Source organism: Neofelis nebulosa, chromosome 17 (genome assembly GCF_028018385.1).
Source record: "Neofelis nebulosa isolate mNeoNeb1 chromosome 17, mNeoNeb1.pri, whole genome shotgun sequence".
In the NCBI taxonomy this organism is placed as follows: Eukaryota; Metazoa; Chordata; class Mammalia; order Carnivora; family Felidae; genus Neofelis; species Neofelis nebulosa.
This window is the reverse complement of record NC_080798.1, coordinates 23740585-23758868: the sequence shown is the minus strand read 5'-3', so window position 1 is coordinate 23758868 and position 18284 is coordinate 23740585. Positions and strand designations below refer to the sequence as shown.

Genomic DNA, 18284 nt, shown 5'->3' with positions numbered 1-18284 from the left:
ACTTTCAAGGAGCCTGGTTTCATGCAACCTCATCACACCTGCAGCCAAAGAGGCAATGGTTCCAACATCATTCTGTCACAACCTTGGACTTTCCTAAAACCTGCCCCAACAACATCAGCCATCCTGAGGCCAAGGAAACACAGAAGAATGCATGGAAGCAAAATGAGTCTGCCTAGAGGAAAGTCTTGCTTATGTTTTTCTGGTGGCAAGAACATTTGAACAAAGACTTAAGAGAAAATTGACAGCATTAGAATGAGTTTATCACTAACAAAGATACCACAGGCTTTTTGGTGGTATTTGAAAATTAAGTTAACATTAATTTAACATTAAAACAAGGGATTTAATGGAGGCTGAGGAATAAATTAAGGCTTTGAATGAGGTATCATTTTAATATGCAAAACAATGTAAAATAATTCCATTTAAGCAATTAGTTAAAAAATATTTTGCTTTTTCTGTTCCTTTCTGGTGTTCAAGATGTCAAAGCGAGGACATGGTGTGAGGTCCAGTGGGAAATTCCAAATTTCTCTGGGTCTTCTGGCAGGAGGCAATATCAACTATGCTGATAACACAGGAGACAAAAATCTGTGTGTCGTCTCTGTGAAGGGGGATCAAGGCGACTGAACAGACTTCCTGCTGCTGCTGTGGGGGACATGGTGATGGCCACAGTGAACAAAGGCAAACCAGAGTTGAGAAAGAAGTTACATCCAGCAGTGGTAATTCGACAACGAGATTCATACCAAAGAAAAGAAGGCATGTTTCTCTATTTGAGGATATCACAGGGATCATAGTAAACAACAAAGGTGAAATGAAAGCTTCTGCTATCACAGGACCAGCTACAAAGAAGTGTGCAGACTTGTGGGTCAGGATTGCATCCAGTGCTGGCAGCATTGCACGATTCTTTGGTGTATTTGCTTTAAAAAAAAATTAAAAATTATTTGCTCCCCCCAAAGTAATAAAAATAAAAAAGCATTTTATCATAATCATACATTCACAAAAAAGTTATGAAGGAAGATCTAGGGACCACTATAGCAAGCACTCTCAATATGAGGAAACTAAAGAAGTAGTGGTCTTTAATTCAAAGTACACTAATAGGATGTATAGATAACTATCAGATTACTGAGCAATCTGATCTGTGACATCTATACCCCAGACAGCCTCTAGGAGTTACAAGAAAACAAAACCACACCCTACAAACCAGCTTAAGTCACAACCACCTCCCTCTTGTTGGCTGTAATTAACCATTCTTATACATTCATGTCATTTCTTAAGAAACCAGCCAGAATCCCAGAATCTCTACTATCCTGTCACAGCCTTCCTACTCATAACGGATTTTTATCATTGATAGTATTAGCCCCGGAAGATAATCCAGAAACTCATTTTCAAAATGGTTTTTAAAAATTTCACTAACTGAAAGAATATTTTCCTTCAAGTATATTGAATTTATAGACACAGGACATACAATTACAGATTTCATTTGATAAACTACAGTCCCTGCTTTACCTGTTGGGGTGAGCACTGGGTGTTGTATGGAAACCAATTTGACAATAAATTTCATATTTAAAAAATAAAAATAAAATAAAACATAAACAATTTGAACCAGGACATTTCTCCTTATCCATGCATCCATCCATCATCCATGCATCTCAGTATTTATTTATTAAGCACCTCCTACCTGGATCACTATGAGTACAACTGGAGATGCAAAGATGAATCCAACAGGCTTCTATGGAAGTTGGAAGTGCCATGAACATAAGAAACTGATGGCAAAATTACTAAGTACTGTCTCAGGACTCTTTGGTTATATATGACATAACCTCCTTCAACTCAATCAAAAAAGGGAATTTATTGGCTCTTATAACTGAATAGCTTGGGATGGGTTTAAGGATAGATGGATCCAGGAGATTAAACATTATTGTCAGAAATCAGTCTGTATCTCTCTACTCTCCTTTCCTATGTTGGCTTTATTCTCAGATAGACTGTCTCTACATGATAGATTCCTATAGGTCAAGTTTACATTAGTCTTACTACAATCTCAAAAAAAAGTTTCTCTTATGCTTCTAGGAAATATCTCAGAATTTGCTTGTTCTAACTGGATCAACTTGAATTATGAAGCCATCCCTAATCTAATAGCCATTCAGGGAGATGGAATATTTCATTGCCCAGGACTGGTCCATGACTCACTCCAAGAGCCTGGGGAAAGAAGATCATGGCTCCATCCAAAAGTCATGGACTGAACTCTGAGGATGGGTAATGCCCTCAGAGAAAAGCAAGGTGCTATTATCACAGTGAGGAGAAAATAGGCAAAAAACAGTTGCTTCCTACAAATGTTCTAACAGAAATACAAGTCAGCATCCAAAGGGGGAGAGAATAGAAGTGTTGTAACAAGAATGCTGCTGAAGCTGAAGAGGAATCTGTGAGCCTCCTTTGTTTGAGTTTAGTTTCTTTGGATCCTCTGTTTTCCCATAAACCATTATATGTTCATCAAGAGTCATCTCTTTCAGTACCTACCACCATGCACCTCAGAATCTAGTTGCTTTATATCAACCTAAATATAATGCATTAGTAGTCATTCAATAAATGTTTATTGAGGATGGAGTTAAGGTGGCACAGAAGTAGGGGAACAAGGATTTCCTCATCCCTCAAACACAGCTGTAATGAGGGGATATCATTTGGAACTCCCAGGAAATCAATCTGTGTAGTGGCAGAAGGATCTCCACACCAACTGTGGAGGGAGACAGCTTGGCAAGATTGAGATGTGTGTATGTGAATTTGGGGAAATAAAACAGCATAGGCACAGAGGAGAGGGAAGCCTTTCTGTGGAGACACCAGGGAGAGAAAGAGAGAAGGGTTGTGAAAATGCAGCATTGATTAGAACAAGAGGAAAACCTTTCTGGACCACAGACAGGGGAATGAGAAGTACGGAGAGTGCCAGTTTCTTTTTTTTCAAACAGCCTTAGGAGCTGAAACTCCAAGGTTTCAAAGTGCATGACTTCCTCTGGAACAGAACTGGAAGCCATGGCACACACTCCTGAGGAGGAGGAAGCCAGCCCCGGTATGTATAGCCCAGTGTAGTGATCTCAGAGGCACACAGAGAGACAACAGTCCCCTTCCTGGAGTACTTTGGGAAAAGGGTTTATTGCCTCCCCAAGGACAATAGACCTTGCAGGTACCAGCCAAAAGCCTTTTATCAGCAGAGTGGAGTGGCTCTACTCTGGAACAGGGGAGAGGAGCTACACGGAGCTGGGTCCTTTAAGATTTCTTGTTTTGAATCCCAGCTGAGCACCTAGAAAGTGCAGGAGAACTGTGGAGCAGGACAAGTTGACCATCCTCTATTCTCTGAGGGCTACCTGAACAGTGTGGGTGGAGATGCCTGGTCCAAGGAGGAGAGATTGGAGCATCAACATTTTCCCTTCCAATACCAACATGGTGGGACTTCAGAGAGCAGCACAGAGGCCCCCGTGGAGGCAGGACCTGCTTACATCAAACTCCTCCCCTCCTTGCCTGGCAACTGCTTACTTACTTGAGTGGGTCTGACTGACTCAACACAGTCAGTCTCTCTTCCAGACCAGCACAGCCACCAACAGACAACTGTTTCCTTTTTGGTTGTGGTTTTTGTTTTTTTTTTTCTTTTTCTTTCCTCCCTCTTCTTTTTTTTCTTTTGGAATCAGGCTCAGAGTTTCTGATTTGTTTTTGGTCAATTCTTATTATATATATATATATATATATATATATACACACATATATATATTAAAATTATATACAATGTATATATAAAAGTTTAAGAACCATAGGATCCCATCAATAGATGCAGAAAAAGCATTTGACAAAATACAACATCTTTTCTTGATAAAAACCCCCAAGAAATTCAGGATAGAAGAACATAACTTAACATCATAAAAGCCATATATAAAAGGCCCACAGATAATATCATCTTCAATGGGGAAATACTGAGAGCTTTCCCCCTAGTATAAGGAACACGACAGGGTTGTCCACTCTCATGATGTTATTCAACATAGTATTGGAAGTCCTAGTCTCAGCAATCAGACAACAAAACAAAATAAAAGGCATCCAAATTGGCAAAGAAGAAGTCAAACTTTCACTCTTCACAGATGACATGATACTCTATGTAGAAAACCCAAAAGACTCCAGCAAAAGCCTTCTAGAGCTGACACATGAATTCAGCAGTTTCAGGATATAAAATCAATGTACAGAAATTGATTGCATTTCTATACACCAATAATGAAGCTACAGAAAGAGATATTAAGGAATTGATCCCATTTACAATTGCACCAAAACCTATAAGATACCTAGGAATAAACCTAACCAGAGAGGTAAAAGATATGTACACTAAAACCATAGAAAACTTATGAAAGAAATTGAAGATGACACAAAGAAATGGGAAAAATTGGATATTTGTTAAATATTGTTAAAATGTTAATACTACCCAAAGCAATTTGTTAAATATTGTTAAAATGTTAATACTACCCAAAGCAATTTACACATTCAATGTAATTCCTAGCAAAATAACACCAGCATTCTTCACAGAACTAGAACAAACAGTCCTAAAATGTGTATGGAACCACAAAAGACTCCACATAGCTAAAGTAATGTTGAAAAAGAAAACCAAAGCTGGAAGCACCACAGTTTCAGACTTTAACCTGTATTACAAAGCTGTAATCATCAAGACAGCATGGTATTGGCACAAAAACAGACACATAGATCAATAGAATAGAATAGAGAACCCAGAAATGGATCCACAATTATATAGCCAACTGATCTTCAACAAAGCAGGAAAAAGTATCCAATGGAAAAAAGACAGTCTCTTTAGCAAATGGTGCTGGAAAAACTGGACAACAACATGCAGAAAAATGAAACTGGACCACTTTCTTACCCCACACACAAAAATAAATTTAAAATGAATGAAAGACCTAAATGTGAGACAGGAAACGATCAAAATCCTACAGAATAAAACAGGCAGCAACCTCTTTGACATAGGCCACAGCAACTTCTTACTCAACATGTCTCTGGAGGCAAGGGAAACAAAAGCAAAAATGAACTACTGGGAGCTCATCAAAATAAAAAGCTTCTGCACAATGAAGGAAACAATCAGCAAAGCTAAAAGGCAACTGACAGAATGTGAGGAGATATTTGTAAATGACATATCAGAGGTAAAGGGTTAGTATCCATATCTATAAAGAATTTATTAAACTCAACACCCAAAAAGCAAATAATACAGTGAAGAAATGAGCAGAATACATGAATAGATACTTTTCCAAAGAAGATATCCAGATGGAAAACAGATGTTCAACATCACTCATCATCAGGAAAATATAAATCAACCTCACACCTGTCAGAATGACTAAAATTAACAATTCAGGAAACAGCAGATGTTGGTGAGGATGTGGAGATAGGGGAAACCTTTTGCACTGTTGGTGAAAATGAAAACTGGTGTGCAACCACTCTGGAAAACAGTGTGGAATTTCCTCAAAAAATTAAAAATAGAGCTACCCTACATCCTAGCAATTGCACTACCAGGAATTTATCCAAAGGACACAGGAGTGCTCATCCATAGGGGCACATGTACCCCAATATTCATAACAATGCTATTGACAATAGTCAAGGTATGGAAAATATGTCCATCAACTGATGAATGGATTAAGAATATGTAATTGATATATACCCCAGAATCACCCCTGCTCCTATTTACTGATCTTAGGGGCAGAAGCATGACAAAAGCCAAAGGTTTCCCTCACTTTCTTAAGGTAGAATGTGGGCCTCTTGCTCACAGGGAGCCAAGAGACAGCCTGTAGAGTACTCCTTAGCCAAAACCCACACATGGTTCTTCTGATTCCTGATGCAGCCACCTTGCTAATACATTCTGCTAGTCAGTCCATTCTCAACACTATCCAATTCTCACCCATAATGAAGAACTCTGGCCTTGCATGAATCCATTTTCACCACATTGCTTTATCAATCTAGGTTTTTTCTTGAGGTGCATATAAATTCAGTTTTCCAGAGTAATATCTTCTGCTTGCAAATGTCAAATCTGGTCCAGCCCTTTTGACTGTGAGATAGGTTGAGACACAGTGTCCCTGGAATTTTAGTTTCAGGACTACATGGACATCCAGAGCCCTAAGGCATTGGAAGAGATCTGGTTGAGAACTGTTTGTGTGGAGGCTGAGCCAGAGGTATTAGGAGGGAGGTAGCCCATTTTCTGGGCAGAGGAGAAATGAAGTTAAGCATGTTTCTACATTGATCACATTCCCATTGGATGGAAATGGCAAACCAACTTTGGTCCCCTGTGTGGCCATTCCCTTCCCCTTACTGCACTTGTAGCTATATCTTTCTTCACCCTTTGGAGCCAAGAAGCTGGCACTCACTCAGCCAGCACCAAGGGATGGGCGGATGATTCCCACTCTGTTCTGCACTCAGTTACAGCTATCACCATCTGATATCCCAAAGGAGAAGCCCTCGGATCCCTAAGCTTGGTGGTAGGCTTTCTCTGGAATGTGGGTGGGGTGGGTAGGAGCCAGCTTGACTCAATAGCCTGTATAAATTCAGTGACTTCATCCTGCAAAGCAGACAGTTCACACAGGAGCAGTAGGCTCAGGAACTGATCATCAAGGAAAGAGCCCTTTAGAGGAAGATGGCACCAATGCCCATTCTCACACTTTGGATCAACAGCTGGGCTCAACTCACAGTGCAGCACAGTCACTGTTCACTCCACTCCCTGATGGGAAAAGCAAGAAAGCAGACAAAGCTCCAGGGCTCTCCAGTCCTTCTGAAAGAAGAAGACAGGCCTGTTGCTGATAGGGCTCCCACATAGAGACTGTTAGAGGGATTTTTTCCCTAAGCCCTCAGATATTTCTTCTTTTTCACACAGCCAGGTTGTTAGGAGATTGTGCTGGGCACTGCCTTCTCCACATAATTCCCTTCCAATGTCTGAAGGACTCTTTCTTTCCATATACACCTTTACACTTCTTTGCACCTTTTTTTTTTTTTTTTTTAGAAATAAGTCCTTCCCTGAATCCATTCAGAGAGTGTCTCAGAGACACATCCTCTGCCTTCAACCTGGGAGTCGTCCAGACCTTGTGACTGTGGGAGAGGTTTTGCCACAGGGCCCACTATTAACTAATTAATTTGGTTTTAGAACTATGTGGATATCCAGAGGCTCAGGGCATTTGAACTTTCCCAGCAGAAGAAGTTGTGTGTAGGCTGGTCCAGGTCTTTGGGGAGAGAGTTGGCCTCTTCTCTGGGCTGAGGGTTAGACAATGGGATACTATTCGATACAATGAAATTATACAATGGGATACTCCTTGACAATGAAAAATAATGAAATCTTACCATTTGCAACAATGTGAATAAAACTGGAGGGTATTATGCTAAGCGAAATAAGTCAGTCAGAGAAAGACAGATATCATAAGATTTCACTCATATGTGGATTTTGAGAAACCCAACAGATGAACATGGGGGAGAGTAGGGAAAAATAAAAACAGAGAGGGAGGCAAATCATAAGAGACTCTTAAATATAGAGAACAAATTGGGGGTTGTTGGAGTGGGAGGTTATGGGGGGTGAGTTAAGTGGGTGATGGGCCTTAAGGAGGGCACTTTTCAAGATAAGTACTGAATACATATGTAAGAGATGAATCACTGGGTTTTATTCCTGAAGGAAAGACTATACTGTATGTTAACTAACTTCAATATAAATAAAAATAGATGATAGATAGGTAAATAGATCGATAGATAGATAGATATTGAGTCAATTTCTTGTACTGGGTACTCATCTATATTCCAGGATTAGAATCCTTTCCCTTATGGAACTTAGAGTCTACTCAGTTAATGTGGACAATAAATAGAAAAGTGTAGTACAATATGTAGGATGTAAGATGATGATAAGTGCTTGGGGAAAAACAGGGTAGGGGAGGAGGGAAAGACATGACTAAAATAGAGTGGACAGGAGTAGCATCACAATCATATGGTAGGGATTTTTAAGAAAGTTGTGAAGAAGGTGATGAAGCAAAGGAAGTTAAAGGAAGAATATTCCAGGCATAGTGAACAGCCAGTGCAAAGGCCCTGAGGCAGCAGTGTGCCTAGACTCTTTAAGAAGACCTGTGTGGCATAACAAGAGAGGAGAGAATAGTACATGAGATGAGAATGGTAGGGAAGAACATGTAGACATTGTATGGACTTCAGCTTTTACTCTGAATGGATGGGAAGCAAGTGGGTACCTTAAATAATGATCATTTTGCAGGAGTTTTTTTTTTTTTTTTTATGAAGTCCCAATAGTTTTTTTTTGCTTTTGTTTCCCTTCCCTCAGAAGCTATATCTAGAAAAAAACTTGCCATGGCCAATGTCAAAGAGGTTACTGCCTGTGTTCTCTTCTAGGATATTTATAGTTTAGGTCTACCATTTAGGTCTTTAATCCATTTTGAATTATTTTTGTGTATGGTGTGAGAAAATGGTCCCATTTCTTTCTTTTGCATGTTGCTGTCCTGTGTTCTCAACACAATTTATTGAAGAAACTGTCTTTTTTCATCATATATTCTTTCCTGCTTTGTCAAAGATTAATTGACCATATAGTTGTGAGTTCATTTCTGTGCTTTCTGTTCTGTTCCATTAATCTATGTGTCTATTACTGTGCCAGAACCATACTGTTTTGATTACTACAGCTTTGTGATGTAGTTTGAAATCTGGAATTAAAATAAAAACTAAAAAAAAAAAATACAAAACAAAACAACACACACACACACACACACACACACACAAAACCCTTCATGTTGCATGATTTACAACCTAATATGGTTGTAATATGTACAATACAGATATTTTTAATACTCCAAAACAAAGTCTGGGAAACATAGTATTTTCTATACTTGAGTCAAATTGGGGGATTGTCCAGTTTAATAAAGACAAAGAAGTAAAAAAAATAATCACTCTGGAGTAGACTACAGAGGTAAAGGGCCAAACAAGGAGGCCAGTTAGGAAACTTCTGCAGTAACCTAGGTTAGAAATGATGGGGTGACTAGGAAATTTTGGTTAGATTTTGAAGGTAAACTAACAAGATTTGCTGAAAGACTGCATTTTGGGTACTTTCCAAGAGGGTAGTCAAGGGTGACTCTGAGAATTTTGGCCTAAGGAAATGAAAGACTGGAGTTGCTACCAACCGATATGGAGAAGATTGTAGAATAGCCAGGTTGTGAGGGGGTGGAGGAAGATAGTTCTACTTTGGACATGTTGAGTTTGAGATGCCTAATTAGATATCAGAATGAATAAGGAGAGTAGGTAGCTGGATATACAATTCTACAGTTCAGAGGAGATTTCTGAGATGGAAATGAGAGGACTGTTGGGAATTTGTCATTGTATAGATGATATTTAAAGCCATGATACAGTTATCGAGGGACAAAAGGTCAATAGAAAAGAAATTGTGTATAAAGACTTTACCTGGGGGCATTCTAATTTTAGCAATTAGGGAAACAGAGAAAATGGCAAAGGGATCTGGGAAGTAATGTAGAAGAAAAACTAGACAAGTCTGGTTTTCCTGGAAGCCAAGCAAAAAAAGTGTTTTTGGAGAAAAACATCTTAAATATTGCAAATATTTGAAAAATATTCAAATATTACAAAGAGTCAAATTAAATAAAGACTGATCATTGGCAATTTTGGTTATCAATGTGTAGGTCACTTGCAGTTTTAGTGTAGCTATGCAAATAAAGAAAAGAAGAATTGGAAACAGAAAATATCAACCACTCTTAGAGTTTTGCTGTTACATTAGGTACTTAGGTGATCTGCTGGCTCACCAACTCGCCTTCCAAAAAAAAAAAACCTTTAATTTATTGTCTAATATTAAGGAATATTGACGTAGCAAAACTTTGTGTTTGAGTCAGCCTCTACAACACATTTTTAAGAAAAGATAAAAATCCCAAAGTATAGTTAAAATAATTGAGACCAAAGTATTTCCAATCAACCACAAATATGTTTTGTACAATGTTTACATGCAATTAATTAGAAGTTCCCTATGTTGCTTTTGATATTAATACAAAACTTACACATTCATTTATTTATTCTTTTTTTAAATTCTTTTCAATATTTCTTAAGATTTCCAGTTCCAGGAATGGTAGAATTTTCCCAGAAAACAATTATAAACTCTGGGGGGAAAATATAAAGCATAGTTACTTCAGGGAACTGGGAAGAACCCAAAAGTTGACAGAACATGGGGCAATTTTTTCCTTGGAAATAAAAGTGCTGGAGAGAGTGAGAACCATAGTCATACAAGCTGGCCACTAAGGTACAAGCTGAAAGCTATGGTCATATTGACTTGAGAGGGAGTTTGAAACTGCCAAAATGGCTGGTAATTCAAGATGCAAATCCTTTAACCAGAGAAGCTATAGAGAAGAGGGAGTCCCATATCTGTCTAGAAACTTCCCTCCAGCTCTTGGTCCATCCCTAAACTGTCTATGAACGGTGGGAACTCCAAGAAACACAGTAAAAAGACTGATGCCCTATGTCAGCTCCTCTTCAGTGCATGGGAGACTAAATTTGAAGTATGCATCCTAGCCAGTTAGAAGGACTTGGTAAACATCTTAGGCATTCCATTGAAATACTATAATTATTCCTTAGAAGTTAAGATTCTTCCCAAAACTAAGTAGTGCTCCCTAGGTCCAGGGGTAAAGCAACACACCAGCTCTAATAAAACATAAAGCCTAGCTTCCAATAACTCTGGTTGTCCTGCCAGCAATTTAGCTGCCTGATATTGAAAAAGACTCAACACTCTTCAGAGGAACATAATAGAATTCAGAGTCTCTACAACATAAATTCACAATGAATGACCATAAGGACCTCAACTAGGGAAACTGGGCTCTCTGCCCTAATCTTCCTCTTCTCTTTATGGAGGGCAGTACATGGAGCCCCTGGGAAATGTGATCTTCTTAGTAAAAGTAAATCTCTTGGGAAAATTTTCCACTACAAAGGAAGAGACACAGGACCAAGCTACAGACCCAATCTGTGGGCTCTAAGAATACTTCAGGAGGAAGTAATATCCAAGCTATAACTGGAATATTCAGCAGGCCTGAGCCAGGAGAAGGGAGAAACAGATCAAATGCTTGAAGTCAAGAAAGAACATGGGTGTAGCTGGAGCAAGGTGCCAGAGAAAGGAGAAGTATTAGTAAGAAACAAGAGGACCAACAGGCAGATTATGAAGGGATTGTCCATTGTGTTAAGCAGGTTGGATTTTATTTGAGAGTAACGGAGTATGAACAAAAGTTTCAAGAAGAAGAACAATATCATCAAATTTTTAGTGTCAAAATATCCTTCTGGCTAATGCAATAAATCTATCTGGAGAAAATTTTGTTTGAAGTGTTCAGAGAACATCCACATTCCATAAGAAATTGCGTTTATTGGTCCAGAGATCACCAGAAATGTTTAGGTTGGTATGGATTCTCCAGCCTACAAGAATCACTAGAACTTTAGAAGTAAATGAGATACACAGGGATCATTCAAGGAAATAAGAAGATCAAGGCAAAAACCTGAGAATCACCAGCATTCAGGCCTCATTGGTTAATGCGTTAACTGATAGCACTGGCAAATAACATATTTATAGTACAGATGGGTCCTCCCTGCAATCTCTCTAAATTAATGAATCCTCCAACATCAAGTTCACCTAACTGATTTGTGTTTGTCTCTCAGTTTCAGACAATCTTCTGTAACAGCAGTTCTCGATCAGGGGACATTTAGCAATGTATGGAGACATTTTGGTTGTCACAATTTGGGGGGGGGGGATGCTACCTAAATCTAGTAGGTAGTGGCCACAGATATGTTAATCATCCTACAATGCACAAGACAGACTCACACAAAAAGATTTATCCAGCCCCAAATGTCATTAGTGTCAAGATTGAGAAACCCCATTCTAGAAGCATACTGACCACCATTAGACTCATTGGTCTATGGACACTGGTCACTTCTGTATTTTCTTCCCAAGAATTTCTGTCAGGGGATATCAGTCTATAAGATGAATATCAAAGAACCCATGAGTTGACTGTTATCATCATATAACTGAATGAAACTAAAATCTGAGACTACTGACTTGTACAGATTTGAGGTGATACAGGAACTATAGCTTTTACCTGTTACTTGAATGTGGGAACACTATTCAAACAGTCTCAGAGGCAGTGGTGCATGATTTCCATAATGCCATGAATATAAAGCAATTAAAGTTATGTAAGAAGTGAACAAGTACTGTCAGACTAAGAGGTGCTTAATATTTCATGAATATAATGGTCTTCCAGGTCTTGGAGAAAATGGTCAATCAGTGCTATTGATTGCTGATTTTGTTTCTGTTAATGGGATAAGTGGGGATCATGTGATCAAAGGCTTAAAGAGGTGCTGAGGGTCTCATTTTCTGACTACATTGATGCAGTGCTGTGCTGTACAAAGGCGAGAGGTAAGATGTGAGATTTGCCTGGTGATGAGCGAGCCCCTGCTCTGACCAGAAACCAGGGCTGGGCACTGGGACCCAGATGGAGCAAAGGACCTTGTTTGATCCAAAGTTTCATTTAGCCTGGTGTTATGATCAGGATGGGCACATGTAGCAAAATGGTGAGACAATGGACTCCATATTTATGAGTCTCTTCTGCTTTGTCCCCCTCCTTGTTTTTACATTATTTTTGTTTCACTATATGCTACCTAATTTGGATGTAAAATTTTAAAAATAAAAAATAAAATTAAAAAAATGGTGAGACAATGTAGCAAAACTCTATTTGGACAGAGAAAAAAAGAGCCTCCCAAGAGAGGAGAAAGAAATAGTGAGAGATTGGAATGATATTTCCAGGTAAAATCTGAGAACCATTAATTTTGCCCTTGGTTGTGTACAGGGATGATGTACTCAAGTAAAGGTGACTACTACCAGACAGCCTTCCCACCAGCCCATTCAGGCTCATACCTAAAAGCTGTGGCACCTCCAGAAGAGCTATTTCACTAAAAGTTCTGCTAACTGGCTGAGGAAAGGAGAGACAGGGCTTTGGTACACTGGGAGCACGTGACACACATTTGGCCCACTTTGCCAAGAACACCATGGCACCTCTCAGTTGATACCAAGCCCCTTTCAGGCTCCTCAAACATCTGTCCTCTCTCTCTGAGTTGACTCAAGGTATCAAATGGGAACACCTTCAACTCTCCTGTACCAAACTCAGAAATTCACCTGGTTTCCTTCTACACACCTCTTATCAAGAAAGAAGGACTCCTCTTCTATATGAGGCAGATTCCTGAAGCATTGTTCTAGAATCCAGGCATCTGATCCCCCCTTAGAGATCACACTGTACCAATTGCCCTTTCTGCTAGCTCCACCCTGGCAGCATTTGAGCATGCTGAATTCTCAGTCAGATTTACTTTGAAAAGAAGGAAGAGGACTCTTTCAAGCCACTATATTCTCCAATTAATACCCTTTAAACTTTCCTTTCTGGCCATGTTGACTTTAACATAATTTATTACAATATTTCAAATATACATAAATATCTGTGTACCTACTACCCAGATTGAACAAATCTTAAACTTGTACATATTTGTTTCAGATATATTTTTATTTCCAAAACAGAACATGTATTTACAACTGAAATTCCCTGTTTCTTTCTCTGATCACTGCCAGTAGGAAACCACAACCTTAAGTTGGTGTGTATGCTACTCGTGAATGCTACATACTTGTACTATATGGGTATGCAGCCATATGTGATGTAGACTCTTACTTTGCAAGCTCTCAAACTTTAATTAAAAAGTATAATATCACATGGATTATTTTGTAACTTGCTTTTACATAAACATTGTTTTTAAGATGTTATCATGTTGACTGCAAGCGCTCTCACTTTTATTTTGTTACTGGTGTGTATGACATCTTGTTTTTAAAACCTCATGCCATATCTTTTTATTGTTTTACATCATCAGAATTTGTGAAATTCGCCTGCATATTTATCCCATCTTCTGCTCATGATTTTTCCCTTCACATCATATTTTTTCATTTGTGATTGCAGTTCTTCTGAAGTGAACTCTTTAGAATCTTCTTTAATTAGAGTGAGCTGTGGGGAAATGTGCTCAGTTTTCATTTGAAATTATCTATATTTTACTCTAATTATAGAAAGATAATTGTTCTGGATATATAATTCCAGGTCCACAAGTTTTTCTGTCAACACAGTGAAGATACTATTCCATAGTATTTTGGATTCTATATTTTAGTGTAGAAGTCTGCTATCAGTTTCATTGCCATTCCTTTGGAAATTATCTCTTTTTTCTAACCTGGCTCTGTTTAAAATCTTATCTTTGCCTTTGGTGTTTCTTTATGATGTGCAGGTGTGTTGTTGTCATTGTTGTTGTTGTTGTTTTCTTTAATTCTGCTTTTGTGGGAATTCGCAAAGCTGTACAATGGCTTCTTTTATCTCTTCTGGAAAATTCTCAATCATTGCCTATTCAAATATTGCTTCTGCCCCATTCTCTCTCTCTTCTCTGCAATTTCTTCCCTTAACTGTCAGATTTTTCTTTTCTTTGATTCTGTGTTTTATTCTGGATAGTTTTTTCAGATCTATCTGAAGTTCACTAATTCTCTTTTAATTGTGCCTAATCTACTGTTAAACTCATTCATTATACTTTTCTATGCCAATCATCATATTTCAATATCTAAATGCTTTTGTTAATATAATCCATCCTGTTTTATAGTGTTTTACTCTTTGCATTTCTGTTACTTGAAAACCATTAAACATTCTTATTTTATGGTGACTGTTCTATAATTCCACTATCTGAAATATTTTCAGGTCAAATACTTATATTTCTGCTGATTTTTATTCATTATGCCTCATTTCCTTATATGTGTGTACAGGTATGTGTTATTTTTTATTTCCAGAACTTTATCTGTTGAAATTATTTGAGACTGGTAGGAAAGCTAGATCCCCAGGGAAGATTTGAATTTGATTCTGCCACATGCCTGGGGGAATCTACCAGCCAGAATCAATTTAAACTAAATTCTTAGGTAAATGGATAGTTTGATTTTGGAATGCAAACCTACATAAGGGTTGGTGTGTTATAAGTTTTAAGAAGAGATTTTTTTTTCTTTATTCCCTTTACCTACTCAGCTCCAAAGTTTGAAAAGGGCAATTTTCCTTGCAGTTCCTTGGTGAGGTAATTGGTGATGAGATGGGTGGTTTATTTCTAGTTTACACTTTCATGGACAGTGTGGCCATTTGAGATATCATCTTTTTTTTTTTTTTTTTTTTTTTCAACGTTTTTTATTTATTTTTGGGACAGAGAGAGACAGAGCATGAACGGGGGAGGGGCAGAGAGAGAGGGAGACACAGAATCGGAAACAGGCTCCAGGCTCCGAGCCATCAGCCCAGAGCCCGACGCGGGGCTCGAACTCACGGACCGCGAGATCGTGACCTGGCTGAAGTCGGACGCTTAACCGACTGCGCCACCCAGGCGCCCCGAGATATCATCTTTAAGTGGGGACACAGGAAGGGTGAGGGAAAGCATTCCTACTAGACTCCCCATTTTGGATAAACCCTGTACTATGTACTCTGTAGATTCACAAAATCCAAGATTCAAGGCCCCTCAATTTGGCAAACACACTTAAGGTGGAAGCTGGCTTACATGCCCTGTTTACTCCTGGTTACTTGATTTTATTTAGTTTTTGACCTCTGACTATTCCCAACCAACGTGCCAATTCAAAGATGCTTTCTCCAATGTTACATATCCAGTGTTCCAGCAGGAGGATTTGACAGAGTCCCTAGCCTGTCATTCTGCAGGAATTGCAGCTCTCACCCATTCTTTACACAAGAATGGTACATCTAAGGTTCACGTTCACTCAAATCCCCCTCCTGCTTATTTTTATTTTTTATAACCCAGATGCATGCTTTATTTATGATATATTATTTAATTTAATTTAAATTTAAATTTTTAATTTTTTAATTAAAAATTAAAAAAAATTACATCCAAATTGGTTATCATCTAGTGCAACAATGATTTCAAGAGTAGATTTCTTAATGCCCCTTACCCATTTGGCCCATCCCCCCTCCCACAACCCCTCCAGCAACCCTCTGTTTGTTCTCCATGTTTAAGAGATTCTTATGTTTTGTCCCCCTCCCTGTTTTCATATTATTTTTGCTTCCCTTCCTTTATGTTCATCTGTTTTGTCTCTTAAAGTTCTCATATGAGTGAAGTCATATGATATTTGTCTTTCTCTGACTGACTAATTTCACTTAGCATAATACCCTACAGTTCCATCCACGTAGTTGCAAATGGCAAGATTTCATTCTTTTTTATTGCCAAGTGATGCTCCATTGTATATATGTACCACATCTTCTTTATCCATTCATCCATCAATGGACATTTGGGCTCTTTCCATACTTTGGCTATTGTTGATAGTGCTGCTATAAACATTGGAGTGCATGTGTCCCTTCAAGACAGCATACCTATATTCCTTGAATAAATGCCTAGTAGTGCAATTTCTGGGTCGTAGGGTAGTTCTATTTTTAATTTTTTGAGGAACCTCCATACTGTTTTTCCAGAGTGGCTGCACCAGTTTGCATTCCCACCAACAATGCAACTTTCTTCGCATCCTCACCAACATCTGTTTTTGCCTGAGTTGTTAACGTTAACCATTCTGACAGGTGTAAGGCGGTATCTCAGTGTGCTTTTATTTGTATTTCCCTGATGATGATTGAGGTTGAGCATTTTTTCATGTGTCGGTTGGCCATCTGGATGTCTTCTTTGGAGAAATGTCTATTCATGTCTTTTGCCCATTTCTTCACTGGATTATTCGTTTTTTTGGGTGTTGAGTTTGATAAGTTCTTTATGGATTTTGGATACTAACCCTGATAATGTCGTTTGCAAATATGTTCTCCCACTCCGTTGATTGCCTTTTAGTTTTTCTAACTGTTTCCTTAGCTGTTCAGAAGGTTTTTATTGTGATGAGGTCCCAATAGTTCATGTTTGCTTTTGCTTCCCTTGCCTCTGGAGATCTGTTGAGTAAGTTGCTGCGGCCAAGGTCAAAGAGGTTTTGCCTGCTTTCTCCTCGAGGATTTTGATGGCTTCCTGTCTTACATTGAGGTCTTTCATCCATTTTGAATTTATTTCTGTGTATGGTGTAAGAAAGTGGTCCAGGTTCATTCTTCTGCATGTCGCTGTCCAGTTTTCCCAGCACCACTTGCTGAAGAGACTGTCTTTATTCCATTGGATATTCTTTCCTGCTTTGTCAAAGATTAGTTGGCCATATGTTTGTGGGTCCATTTCTGGGTTCTCTGTTCTGTTCCATTGATCTGAGTGTCTGTTTTTGTGCCAGCCTTCCTGTTTAAAGCCTGTCATGGGCTCCATATCACTCTAAGTCTAAACTCACAGCCTTAAGGTGGTTTTTAAGCTCCTCCTCCTGCCTCTGCAACATCTCCAGTCTCCTTTTTTTTTCTTTTTATCAGCAATCACCCAAGCACCCTCTTTTTACTGGAACTGAATTATACTACTTGCAGTCATTAGAAAAACCCATGCCTTTTCCCTCTCTCTGTTTTTAAATGCATTGCAATTCATTCTTCTTTCCTTTTTGCCTTCTTTCTTCTAGTTCCACCTTTTCTTACCTAATTCCTATGTGCCTTCAGATTTTAGTCTAAATGTTACTTTTCCTAGAGAGGAGTCTGGATGCAGGGTCCTGCCTCTTTGTTCCCACTTTACCTATCATGATGTAGTTGCATGTTTGTGGGTCTCTGTTTCCTGAGGTACAAGATTTGTGCATTGCATCCCCCATTCTGGAACCTTCCAGTGCAGTGTCTACCACACATTTGGAATGCTGATTCTTTTAAATGAGCTGTTGTTAGAAGACTACTCTGGAGCTCTGGTTATCCCCATCTTGGTTCCTGTCAGGAGACAGTGGGAGACAAAGCAGAAATAGCTGTGGACCCACCCTGCTATAGAAGTGGTGTCAGAAACAGAGTCTGGGTACCAGGTGGGCACAGTCATCCAAGGGCTTCAGTGGCCAAGCTCAATAAACACAGCATCCCGGTTGGTATGGTGGATCAACCAAGGGAGCCTGAAGTAGAAGTGGAAGCAAATGGCAGGTAGCTCCAGACAGCTGAACACTCTCAATTTGTGAGCAAGCATGAGCCACCTCCTCAAACCTTCCAGAATTGCTGAATGACGTTTTGTAGCATACTATAGTGCTGAGATAGCAGCAGAGTCAAATGTGTGTAATGAAGCATGTTGCTCCATTGTATCTTCAGGCAAGTGAGGCCTGGGGAAACCCACTTTACACCCAGATGGATTGCCCCTCA

The 18284-nt window shown here is 39.0% G+C and overlaps 1 pseudogene; it reads left to right on the top strand.

Moving 5' to 3' along the window:
- The first annotated feature begins 474 nt into the window (after window positions 1-474).
- On the top strand, window positions 475-6483 carry LOC131499189 (large ribosomal subunit protein uL14-like; annotated as a pseudogene).
- Window positions 6484-18284: the final 11801 nt, after the last annotated feature.